At 39.9% G+C, this 13966-nt stretch overlaps 1 protein-coding gene across 1 annotated transcript in view; it reads right to left on the reverse strand.

The window, feature by feature from the left end:
• LOC138962400 (protein single-minded-like) overlaps positions 1-10989 on the reverse strand; it is a 71826-nt gene extending 60837 nt beyond the window's left edge. Inside the window, exons 1-2 of the mRNA XM_070334204.1 lie at positions 9453-10989; positions 1324-1392 (exon numbers count right to left, since the gene is read on the reverse strand). The gene's annotated coding sequence lies outside the window, so the exon portion shown is untranslated. The remainder of the gene's footprint in view (positions 1-1323; positions 1393-9452) is intronic.
• Between the last annotated feature and the right edge of the window lie 2977 nt (positions 10990-13966).

Here is a 13966-nt window from a genome sequence, read left to right on the forward strand (position 1 = left end):
TAAAATTAAAATTAAAATTATAAAGAATTATTCAGCATTGCCCATTAAGGTTCCCATCCCTGAATGTAGCACTTATGATGAAAACAAGACGGTATTCGAAGTATACCCACCTCCAACGCCTCCCTTCCCCCCTCCCCCCCGCCCTCCCGCCCCCTACCCAAACTACCCGAAACCAACAACCTACAATAACAACCCAGAAAATAGTCGCCCCTCAAAGCTTCGCCCAAAATCGCCCGACCCCTGGATCTGACCAGACACCATACCCCACCCCCCCTTCCCCCCCTCCCCCTCCCCCCCCCCCCCAAAGAGGTGAGAGGTCTGTCAAAAAGACAGTAGAGTGGTGCTTTTTCACATGGCCCATCTGTCTTCGGGTGGCAGTCCCCGACCCCTGACGCTTTGCATATGCCGCGTGCAGGGCGACTGAGACCTCGGGTGACGCGTTGAGTAACGCCGAGTGTCTGCGCGTGTCAAAACGTCGCTCATCTGCATCTCATTTGAATATGCAATCGGAATTTGGTTCCCCTCTCGATTCTCAAGTTATTTTTTGGATTTTTTTCTTACTTTAATTTGCTTACGTATTGCATTTTTTCTTCTGTTCTGTCGACTTTATAGAATTGCTGATTATTTTAAATTTTGTTCTGTTTTGGGTGTTTACCACATCGTTTTGATATTTTTATTTATCGATATTGGGGTCCTGATTTGGCCTATATGGTCCGCTGGACCCAAAAAGCAACAACTAACTAACTAACTAACTAACTAACTAAATTTATCGATATTTATGACAAATTGTATTGGATAAAAAAGATTATACACTTTGACAGACTCAAATGAAACAGGCGATATATGCAACGCAACAATACTACCTAAAATAAACTAATTTAAAAATACAATAACAGGTTTTTTTTAAATGGAATGAAATCAATACACACTAAGCATTTTTAAATACAATCAAATTCAATAAATATACCACGATAAGATCTTCTTGAGATTAAAATGAAATAAGATAAATATGAAATCTAAAACAAACAAATCAAAATCATACGAAACGACACGTAACAGAGCAAAAACAAAACTATTCAGTCTGTTATATTACTGACCTGTGCTCATCCTTTACATGTTTAAATAAAATAAAGCAAAATAAAATAAATATACTATAAAACGAAATAATATAAACTAAAATCATAACATGAAAAATATTGGATTGAACATTTAATTCAAACGAATATAAACGAAACGAAATAAACACACCAAGAACAAAACAAGACAAGTCGAAAACAAAAGTAGTTTGTTAAGCTTTTATAACAACGTGTGTCATGCACTCACCGTTCATGTTTATCAGCGGAGGGAGAGTCAGGGTCGAGGAAGGGGAGGGGGTCACCCTCTGGGTCCGTTCTGCACATAGAAATAAAACAGTTTAATAATCAATAAAACTTTTTTAAAAAAACAGTAAAAAAAAAAATCAACGAAATAAAATGAAATAAAACAAATCAAGTAAACAGTTATAATTCAACGCTGCAAAACAGAATGTAGCGAAAAGCATCTATGCATTCCAAATATACAACTACATAAAGATTGTCCACAAGAATTCTCAGTGTTTTAGTGAATCGCTCGATTTTTTTTTAAAGTCGTATGCTTGGAAAGTGTGGTGGGAAGACAATAAATCAATTAATCATCAAATCAATAAACCAATAAGTTGTAATCATTGCTTTGCTTTTCATGCACAGACCGCAGTATGGGAATGAGGGATTGAGGAAAAATCGAGAAAGCACATGCAGAATTCAGATCCCAATAAGTCGATATTAACAAAAAAGTATTTCTATTTGTATTTGAGGGAAATCGTCGTCGTTGTCAATATCATTACAATTATCATAATCTTCGTCGTCGACTACACCATCGACGTCATTCGTTGTTAGCAAACGGAAGAGAGTAAACGGAAGACATGCAACACTTCATTATACCAACACAGACGCCACACCGAAAAAAAGCAATGCAAACAAATAAACAACAACAATGACGAAGACAAACAAACAAACAAACAAACAAACAAACAAACAAACAGACAAACAAACACACAGAGCTAGAAAGAGTGAACAAACTTCTAACATCGTATACAATTGGATTTGGTTGAAGGCAAACAGACAACAAATAAGACGATACGAACTTAGACACGGGGAAGTTGGGAAGAATCAGAGAGCAGCAGCGACATTAAAAATACGATATTCAGCTTGCACCAAACAACAGGCCCAGAAACTGAATGTTCCTTTATGAAGCTGAACAAATGTTCTCTTAGACAAGGAAGCATGCATAATTGAAAGCACTTGATGTGCGTGTGTGTCTGTTTGAAGAGCTCATAAACAAACAGACCAATATTTCGTCCTTAATTGTCATAATGACAATTGAGAGATGGGGTGGGGGTATAGGGCGGAAGTCGGGGATGGGGGAGGGGGAGACGGAAGACGGGGAGAGAAAAGAGGAGAGGGAGAGAGATTTCCTGGAAACGATACTTGGAGCAAGGACAAGCTGTATAATTATACACAATTCACGCAATAATCATACACGTGAAAGACGCAAAGTATGATTGTTTCACAAAATGAACACATTTTGTGAAGTACTGTTTCTGCTCGTTGTTCTACATTTTAGAATTGGCCAAATCGGGAGAGCACATGCACTTGCAGTTAATGCGCATAAGATATTGAGTAAAATTGTGTCAGTGTGTGTGTATTGGGGGGAAGAGATAGACAGACACAGTGACTGAGACAGACAGAGAGACAGACAGAGAGACAGACAGAGAGACAGACAGAGGGACAAAGAGACAGAGAGACAGAAAGCCAGCCAGACAGAGAATGACAGAGACCGGCTCATTCACAATCTTTCATTATTCTATAATCCGTATGTACTTTTTGTGAAGTGCAGGAAATGCTGGCACGAACTAGAGTCTGAAACAGTACGTATAGTACAGAACGCCTCCCAAACGACAAGAGACAAGAACCCGGGGATCAAACGCGGAACAGAGAGAGGCAGTCAAACACACTACTATAACAACACTGTACACGACCTACTTCGGATTGCCAGCTTTGTTCAACAAGATTTAATCCCTCCGCTCAGATCAAAGCATACACTCCCTCTTTGTTTGCCCCAGCCTAACACACAAAAAACTCGATACCATTAAAAACTCAATTCCCCGAGCCATTCTCTCTCTCTCTCTCTCTCTCTCTCTCTCTCTCTCTCTCTCTCTCTCTCTCTCTCTCTCTCTTCCTCTCCCTATCTCTTTCTCTCTCTCTGTCTATATCTTTCTATCTCTCTTTCTCTCTCTCTCTCTCTCTCTCTCTCTCTCTCTCTCTCTCTCTCTCTCTCTCTCTCTCTCTCTCTCTCTCTCTCATGGGTTTGCGTCAATGAATTTCAAATTTTTTTTATGACCATTTTTAAACCAGCAATTTTCGATTTATACACAGAAAAGGGACAAAAGGCAGTATGTCACACATCATTATATTCGTATCCCAACATCTGTCTACACCCGTTGAACAATAGCAACAACACTCCTACAGCCTGAGTGCCTTTCTGCGCCTTCTCCCTGCGTCTTACCTTGCTTGACAGCTTGCATCTTTTAACGCCACTCGCTTCATTCTTTGGCGCACACTCCCGTGTCCGACCACCCATGTCCACAAATCTGTTCTATACGCCAAATTAACATAGTTATACAGAACCTTCCCGAGAAATTAACGACAGAGTAATCATACGGTGGCCAATCATGCATGTATTTTGAGTAAAGATGGAAGAAATAGAAAGAAAGAAACAGGATATAAAAAGTGTTCTCAAACTGTTGAGTAATCATGCAGCATGCGTGGATTAAGATTCAGGACGACGCAAAGAGAAAGAAACAGGAACTCAAAAGAATGTTCTTACAGGGTTGAAAATTAGCTTTGCGTTGTAATTTACTATGTTCCAGACAGGTGCCTTAATTAGCTTCTCATACAAAATTATGCGGAGCAGCAATTAATCTTCAATATTTTGAAAGCTCATCAGTTGAACTGTTGGGACGTGAAACCAGCCTTGATGTCTTGTTATACATTTTAAAAGCACGGTCCTTCTCGTATAAAGCTATCAGATCTTCTTCGGATTTTACATGGGACAAAATCCATCTTGGAATTGATTTTGTTGCCTGACACAGGTGTATGTACAGTTATACGGATTTGATTCATTAAGAAAATCCCTACCATGCACAAAAAGCAGCCAGGTACTTGAGTTTTGGTATGTGTCCAAGTATTAAAGTCGATAAAATAATTGTTCAAAAAGGTCAAGAAAATAATCTATTTACATAAATAATTAGATGAATTAATAAATAAGTAGATAAAGGAACAAATAAATTGATACACTAATCAATTAACAAGTGTTTAAGTATATATTTGAGCTGAGACAGAAGAACGCGAATATCAATAGAAAACCTGTCCCTATATAACATACTAGAGGAATACCCGGCTTCGCCGGGGTGAATCGCGAGACAGAGACAGACAGCGTGGCGGTTCATCACAATCACCTCTGCAAGCGAAGTCCTGTCACACGGGATTGAGAATTTTAGAGCTTATTTCTTAGCCCTATATTTTCTGTTGTGGCTTCTCAAATGCCAGAACATACAGACAGACAAAAGCCGCTAGACCCCATCACAAACAGAACTCTACAATCAACAGGTTTTTTCCCACACACACACACAAACACACACACAGAGAAGCCGTATATATATAATATGTATATCTATATCTATAAATATATAGAGATAGGTGAGTGTATTTTTTGCGTGGCTATAAATTGATTCGACCTTTTCACTTTGACAGTACGAACAACTTACGGGTGCAAGGGAAGCGTTCTGGACAGCGCAGTGACATTCTAAAAATAGTACCTCAGAAACGGGAATTTGGGGTGAACGGTGCGACAGAGACAGACAGCGTGGCGGTTCACCACAATCACCTTTGAAAGGCGAAGTCCTGTCAAACGGGATTGAGAATTTTAGAGCTTATTTCTTAGCCCTATATTATCTGCTGTGGCTTCTCACATGCCAGAACATACAGACAGACAAAAGCCGCTAGACCCCATCACAAACAGAACTCTATAATACATAGGTTTTTGCCAACACACACACAAACACACACACACACACAGAGAAGCCGTATATATATATGCATATCTGTATCTATAAATATATAGAGATAGGTGAGAGTGTATTTTTCGCGTGGCTATAAATTGATTCGACCTTTTCACTTTGACAGTAAGAACAACTTACGGGTGCAAGGGAAGCGTTGTGGACAGCGCAGTGGACAGCGCAGTGACATTCTAAAAATAGTAATAGTAACTTAGAACTGAACGGGAAAGCCACACGAAGGAAGGGAGATAAACGCCAAACACTGGAGAAGATAAGGAAGAGTTACTTATAATGGTGAAATGAACGCAAAAACGAAAATGAGTTCAGCGCTGCGCGCTGAGAGCCCGTGTTGAAATATCTCATCGATGATATTGTGTCCGGGGTGTAGCTGAATACGGTGTCCAAATTTGAAAAAGATCCACCGAGAACTTTGGCGTTGTGATGTGGTGTAGCGGCTATGGTGTGTCGGTATGGGGGCCCGGGTAAGCTGAGGTGGAACCAAAATAGCTGAGGTGGAACCAAAATCGGTTCCGCGCTGCGCGCTGAGAGCACTTGTTGAAATATCTCATCGATGAGGTTGTGTCCGGGGTCTCTCTGAATAAGCCCACCAAATTTGAAGCAGATCCATCGAGAACCTTGGCCGCGCATCGCGCACAGACACACAGACAGACAGACAGACAGACACTAGTCGTATATATATATAGATAGCTGCACGCAGCAAGGCATGCATGGCAAAGCATGCAGGGCAGAAAAGGAGACCATCATTTCAGGATTTTACGATGCAGCAACACGCACGAAGACGTGCATCCATCACTCGCCACACAAAAGCCAAGGAAGGAATCAAAACGTCACAGTCCCACATTAAATCAAGTTTTAATCAACCTTCACTTGCCATTCAATCAGTTGTTCTCTACAACCCTTATATGTCATCACTGCCATATGACAAGGCATAAAACGGCTATTTGGACCTGAATGCCAACCATTAAACGCACAAAAGGAAAAAGGAAAGTCTCCGTCACTCGTACATCATCAACACACAAGGTAATACTCGGAATGAACATAATCAAAAAATAATTAGTATCAGAGTCCTTTTTTTTCGTGTGCAGTGTGCGGTAATTCGCATTGAGAGCCCAAGAAAAAAGATATATGACGGGACACTAGCGCCAAAAGAGAATATTTGTGTTTTTCAACTTTGTCAATCTCACCCACAGTCACTTTGTTGTTCAGACAACAGGATTGGTAAAAATGAACATGGGGTCCAACACAAAATATAAGGGGAAGCGGGAGGATCTGAATATGGGGTCGAAGATAACACCAAAAGTTCCAGTGGATATTTTTTGTTCAGGGGAGGGTGCGGAAGGAGGAAAAGGGATGCAGACCAAAACTAAGGAATAAACAGTGTACTGAAGCTCACGGTGAGTCAAGTCAAGACATCAAGAAATATTGAAATAATTTATCTATGACTTGACTGGATTTGACTTATATTATTTTATTTTCGGGGGAGGGTGAAAAAAAAAGGATACAGAACAAACCAAAGGTCACAAATTAAACTGAAACAGACGGTTTGGCGAGTGACTGACTGCAGAGATCAATAGACAACAATGGGTGTATGGAGGTAATAAAGGTCTGCAACGCTGCAGCAAATAGAGTGCCGCTCGATAACACAACACGAACACCAGCTGCGAACGTCTTGTGATAGAAACACCCTCGAGTCAAAACAAAAAAAAAAAAAAAAAAAAGGGGGGGGGGGGGGGGGGGGGAAAGGGGGGGAGCATTCATATATGCATGGGTTTATAATAAATGCATATTGCTTTTGCTATTATTTCGGACTGTATTCAAGTCATAGGACATGGATCAACGCTTTGTTTGAGCTCAGAGACGATATATATATATATACGATTTATGCTGTTGGACAACATCGTCGCTTTGTTTGAGACGTATACGTGAAGCATTGCCTTTCAGAGACATAAATGCAATCTGGTACATTCCTAGACTATATCACGTGTATGTGGAATGACCACTTCATCATTCAAACGGGTGCAATTCAATACGTTGAAAGAAAGTTTATGTGAATATGTACAGACATAAAACTTCGATAAGAAAAGTTTTATGTCTGATATGTGAAGATAAAACAGCCATAGCATCTGTGATGATTATGAAGACAGCAATCAATAAAATAGAAAATGAGGACATCAAAAGTCAAGAAAGCAACAATGTCTTCCATAGAACATTGTATCTGAAATCCTGTTCTCACCACTGATCAGACCCTATATAGTGAAGTTGAAAATAGATAAAGATCCAAAGACATATATAAATACAAATTACACTATACTGTGCAATGAAATATAGAAATAAGGCTGGGAGCCAGATAATGGTGCATGGAAAGCACACTATATCTACCGCATGCACTGAAACAATACTGTCGCAAAACTCGCAAAAAAATAATTAAAATGTATTCTATATATATGAAGGAAAGCAAGTGTTTATATGCAATATTCTTTATCTCTCATGCACGGTCTGTCTGTCTGTCTCATAAATTGTTTTTTTAAAGGTTGAGTCAACTCAAAATCAAAATCTGTTCCATTAAAATAGTTCGGCCACGCTACCCCCTCTCCCTCCCTAATCACCACCCGGGGGCATGGCTGATGAAATATCGTTTCCATTTGACTGCAAATAATGTAAAAATTCATTAATTCCAAAAAAATCTACTTTCAATTAAAGGCTGTTAAAAAGCGGCAAAAGTTCAAGCTTTTGCATGGCATTTGTAATAAAAAACCAAAAATCTCTCCTGAATCAATCATTTAAATATAAATACGAGAAGGATTGTAATTTTGACCCGTTATAAGGGCATACTTTTGGTTCCACTTGTGCGAGCTCACGATGAAACCTCATCAAACGAACAACTTACTTCCGGAGTTGCAGTCAATTCTAAATGGCACTTGCGTTTAAATGTATATATATATCTGCCTGTGCCAAATTTGCAGGGTACACTTGTACATACGGCTTGTACGGAGCAGTATAAGATAATGGACTTTGGGCAAAATAACACACCATAGCAAAAATATGTTGTAGAAAGAAATCCACTACTTCAAAACACTCACAGACACATAACAAAAACACTGAATAAGATCAGACAGGATCCAGGAAATGCTGACAGAGAGAGAGAGAGATAGAGAGAGAAATAGAGAGAGAGAGAGAGAGAGAGAGAGAGAGAGAGAGAGAGAGAGGGGGGGGGGGGGAGAGAGAGAAAGAATAAATGAATGAATGAATAAATAAATGAATAAATAAATGAATAAATAAATGAATAAATAAATAAATAAATAAATGAAACAATAAATCAAAAATAAAATGATTGATAACATTTAAACAAAAAACCTGAGTATCATGTACCAGCCACCTCCAAAAATATATTGCAATATTATGTCTTTTTTAGAATTTAAAATTTCATTAGCTAAAGAAATAAAAAGAATGTACCATTCTGAAAACTGAAAGTGTCTGCAAAACGCGATCTCTTTCACACAATTGCGTCTTAACACAAGATTATACAAATTTACTTATTTATCAACCGATTCACAATGAAGAGAGTCTTTTTCGCGCACTTGCCATTCATTTGACAATTATATAGCACACACCATTCGTGATACATAAACAAAAGAGATTCATTTACATAAAAGAATAGTTTTCACATTAAACAACCGCTCGCCGATTGTGTCGGATCATGCACGGAAACCGAACATTCTACATAATTTATGACTGCCAGCTTATACTTACGAAAAATGCGAATGTTTTCCAAACAAAGGCACATATACCTACTATGTACATTTTAAAGTCATTCTGGCATTATTGATTTAAACTGTATAAGACTAACTGTGCACTTCATATGGGTAGACAAATGGTTTATTCAGAAAGGTATTTAAAGAAAACAAAGTTAGGCACGGTTCATGAAGAATGAAAATGAACTGATTCAGAAATAGCCAGGAAAACATTAGGAAATACACTAACAGTTAAATCAAAGAAGAGAACTGCAAACATTAATGTAACTTACTGACAGAGAAATGGAACATTTGGTATTATGTATAGATTAAAACAACACAACAAAACATATAGAGGTGTAAGTAAAGAAAGAAAGAAAGAAAAAGAAAAAGACAGAACGAAAAAAAAGAAGAAAAACAAGAAAGAAACAAAGAAACAAAAAAACAAAGAAACAAAAATAAAATAACATAAAATAAATATAAAAATAAAACAAACGGAAAAATGAAATAATAAGCAGCACAGAACAACAGTAACATCTGTACACTAACACAAAGCATACTCTTACCATTTTCTGTTATTTGTTAATGACCATAATGCAGAAGATATTGTTGCGCTGACACGATCTGAATCACAAGCAGCGACGACCCCAAATCAGAAGCTGGAGCTTCTAAACCAAATTCCACATAATCCACTGTTGCGACGACAAGAAGAATATTTTCCACACAACTGAGAGAACTTCACAACAGAATCAAGTTCGATACAAAAACTCGATACAGCAAAATCCTAGCACAATCTTGTTATTTTACTTCACACTCAAGTCTTACACTGCATTGCGATGAACTCAAAACTTCGCTCTTCAACGAGCTTTTTTTGTGGTAATGTTTTGCTCCTCGACGATTATTTATGGCGTGTTTTGTAAAAGTGTATACGAAATCGGCTTCTAATTATTTTTACGACGCAAGACTTGTATCACGTGATAAAAGGAATCGAGCAACCGACCACACACGATTCCTGCACTGAATGAAAGAACGAGAGCGAAGCGTCCAACGAACAACAACGACTGCACTAATTGCAATAATTGTGGAGTGTCGATCAAGAGCAATATCGAGGCGATTACCGTCAGTCTCAAGTGGTCAAGCTCTCAAGCCGAGTCAGTGATCATCGACATGCAGTTTGACACTGTTGGACAACGGCGTCGGCAGTGGCAGAGTAGTGGAGTAGCCTTGGCTGACATTTCTCACACCACACACACACACACGCACACTTTTCCCCTCCCTCTACTCGTCGTTGAGACACGAACAAGCCGTGTTGGGTAGAGAGTGAGATTACCAGACAAGTCACAGTGCAAGAATGCTCAGCTCTGCCCTCTCTATTCAGTCACTACAACGTAAGGTTGGTCACATCAGTCGCTCTATCTCATACCCCCTCCTTCCTCTCATTCCCCTTCCTCTTCTTCGCACCTCCTAGCCGTTATCTATCCTGTCTGTCTTGTCTCTCCTGCAGACTTTTCTTCCGACTCGGTCAAAACTTTTGTGTCAAGCACGTGCACAATTTGGCGACTGTGTGAGAGTTCTGGCAGTCGTCTGCTAAAACTGTCTGTTGACCCAGTAAAAGAGGCTGGGGGAAAACGGCGTCAGTGCACTCCGGCGCTTTGTCGACTGTAAAGGAGCACAATATTCCTTGCAAAATGTTTTGTTGTTTACATTTTCGCAACAATTTTCTTAGACATTTTCTTCAATTATCCTATTACATTCTTAAGATTCTTCCCGTCGATCAATTTGTAAAAGTTTGCTTCAAATAGTTTCAACCTTCATGACGGTACAACTGGACAACAACGGAAGCAGACGACACTTCACTCCTTGGAATCCACAGGACTGACTTTCCCAAAGCACACGTCTGATTCAAGTTTGTTTCTTTTTCAACGACAAATCTCAGTCCTCCATTCAGACACGTCTGCCGCGCACAGGAGTTCCAGTGAAGAGAAGAGAAAAAGAAAAGAAGGCCAAAAACCCTTCACGCTTGGTCGCACAAGAGAGCATCGGCTACAAGGATCATTGGCTTACACCGCCCGCCAACAGGGTGAGAAAACATTTGTATTTCGTTTCGTCTTTTCTCACGTTCCGTAATATGCTGGCCCGCATGACAATGAGCGTGCGCTGCGAGGGGCGTGGCCGATGCCAGGCAGTACAGCGGGGAGCGTCAATCAAGGCACAACTCGCGCGCTGCCGTCACCGCTGATTGGCGGGTGGTTTTGAGCAGCCAGAGAAGATTGGTGTCAGAGGGGCGTGGTCAAAGCGCAAAGGCGACTGGAAGGTGAAGGAAGATTCACTACACTTTGCTGCGGGTAGGGTGAGAGAAAAAGTGGGGACTGAGGGGGTGGGGTGGTGGGGGCGTGGAGAGTGTGGGAGTGAGAGAGAGAGACAGAGAGAGAGAGAGAGAGAGAGAGAGAGAGAGAGAGAGAGAGAGAGAGAGAGAGAGAGAGAGAGAAGGAGTAGAAACGGACGAAGAAAGAGAGTGAGATCATGACACAGAGAGAGAGGTGGAGGGGTGGGAGAGAGGGTCGAGGGGAGTTTTTTTATACTTCATTTTTTTGCTGCAAAATATTATTTTCAATTCGTCCACTTCAGTACCATCATGCATACGAGAGAGAGCGAGAGAGAGAGAGAGAGAGAGAGAGAGAGAGAGAGAGAGAGAGAGAGAGAGAGAGAGAGAGAGAGAGAGAGAGAGAGAGAGAGAGCCGGAGAGAGAGAGAGACTGTGAGAGACTGTGAGAGAGAGAGAGAGAGAGAGAGAGAGAGACTGAGAGAGAGAGAGACTGAGAGAGAGAGAGAGAGAGAGAGAGTTTGTTTCAGGGGAGGGGGTGGGGTGGGACTATTTGACACGATGTATTATTTTTAATTCGTCCACTTGAGCGGCAGAGTGCAAACCAATATCGTGTTCTGTGACTGAAAAAAACGGTGTGTTTGAATTCCATTATAAGTATTGATTGAACAGATAAATCATTCAGTGCAGAGTTCTTCACGCTGTTTTAACTTTTGTTATCTCACCTTATCACAACCAACAAAACAATTCTAAATGCAAGCAAGCACCTTATCACAACCAACAAAACAATTCTGAATGCAAGCAAGCAGCTATGATTGGTACTTACAAGCAAGCCTATGATTAGTGGCATATTTTTTTAAATAATTTTTTCTCTCCAATTATTAGAATGTATATTTTAACAACAGCCAATCAGAAGCCCTTATAACTGAGTCTCCTTTTGCATGAAACTGCATGATGCTCCTTTTCCATGGCACGGTTTCATCTGATTAAAACGGAATAGACTGTATGGTATATTAATAACGCAAAGGAATGCCACACTGATCCGGCATAAACTGCATGCATCATGTGCAACCATGCAAGGCTGTCACACCGGGGACCGCTATGTAACGCAGACAGTGACCATGTCCATGTTGAATCTATGAGCGTAAATGGCCAGCTCCCGGATTTTTAGTCGGCGTTAGCATTAGCTCAGATACGTGACGTCAATTAGAAAGCAGCAAGCTGTGACTGTAATGTTGTTTGAAATGAACAATTTCAGACATCTTATAAAGATACAGCCCTTCTTGTGTAGGCATCATGCACCACACAAATCTGTTTATAGATTTTTTACATGGGATTAGAGCATATAATTATGCTATATGTAGCACTATGAACCACAACCCCCCCCCCCCCCCCTCGCGTCACCCCCCCCACCCCCATTTCAGACTCCATAAATTTAACTCCATTTTAAGACTCAGTTCCTTTTAAGGCCTGCTGATTTTCTTAGGTTTTTGTAGGTCGTATAAGAGGGGTTCCATTGTAGCGTATAATTATACCCTAGGTTAAAAACGACAGGTTTGAAATAATCAAACCATGCAGCAGCATGCGCCTGTGATCGAGCAATGCAGCAACACAACAAAAACGCAAGAGCAAAACACAATGCACAACTAGCCCCAAATCAGTGAAGCCCTATACAAGCTCGAGTAACAGTGTGTCATGTCTACAACAGCAACAAAACCTTCACTCTCACCAACTCGTTCGTCTTCCACCCGATTAAACAGCAAGAAAGACTCTCACAATCCAAACCCCGGCGGTCTGTGCAATTGATACAGTGCTCTTGTGTGTTTATTTCACCACGAGACACTTCCAGCACCCGAACAATCTAACAGAGAATGCAAATTTATTATTCTGCTTGGGCACTTTTTGTCAAAGGGCGGCATTCAGGGGGGCGGGAAGCTTTAAAATCAATTGACAATTCTATAGGCCGGGTTGTCGTCTGTAACGTGGATTTGATTGATTTGATTTCGTAAGAAGCTCGAATGATTTGACTTAGCAACAAGCTGTCTGTTTGTCAGTCGCGTTGTTAAATAAGAAAAGAGAGGAAGAAATCTATTGCTGCACAGAGAAAATACAGAAAACGATCTGGCCGGATTATCTTGATGTACCAGTGACATTCAATTTTTGAAAGTCAATGAACAGGAGCCAAATATGCATGGGCTATTTATATGCAGATATGATCACGGGATTATGAGATTTCTTGATCATGCAGCTATTCATGACAGTTCATTAAAATGTTTGTTATGTGGTATTTTTTTTTAAGGTAAAAGCACGCAAGTTCGAGAAAACAACGGACATGCATAGAATGATGGCAGGCTTGGAATTGTGTGTTTTATGTAACTTAATAACTAAAGCACATATATGATGCTCTTAGCATTTGCTTCAAAGAGGTATGAATGACCTCTTATGAGAATTAAATAAACTGTTTGGACCTATGACTCATTGGTTTATTTAAATAAAAATAAGTACAAATTACCATGAAAACGGAAAATTCATGGTATATATTGAGTAAAGCTCCTTCACTTAATTTTATATATGTCTATTCCCTTGATATTTTGACATAATAACAAGAATGCATGAATCCTTCTCATGTCATATATCAGATTTACCATAAGGTATAAGAAACAAACTTCTGGAGGAATGCAATTTTGTTCACATTAGACTCAATAAAACTCAAAAGCAGAATTTGGCTATGACAAATAAGAAACAATGCCTTTCCCTG

Source organism: Littorina saxatilis, linkage group LG3 (assembly GCF_037325665.1).
Source record: "Littorina saxatilis isolate snail1 linkage group LG3, US_GU_Lsax_2.0, whole genome shotgun sequence".
Classification (NCBI taxonomy): Eukaryota; Metazoa; Mollusca; class Gastropoda; order Littorinimorpha; family Littorinidae; genus Littorina; species Littorina saxatilis.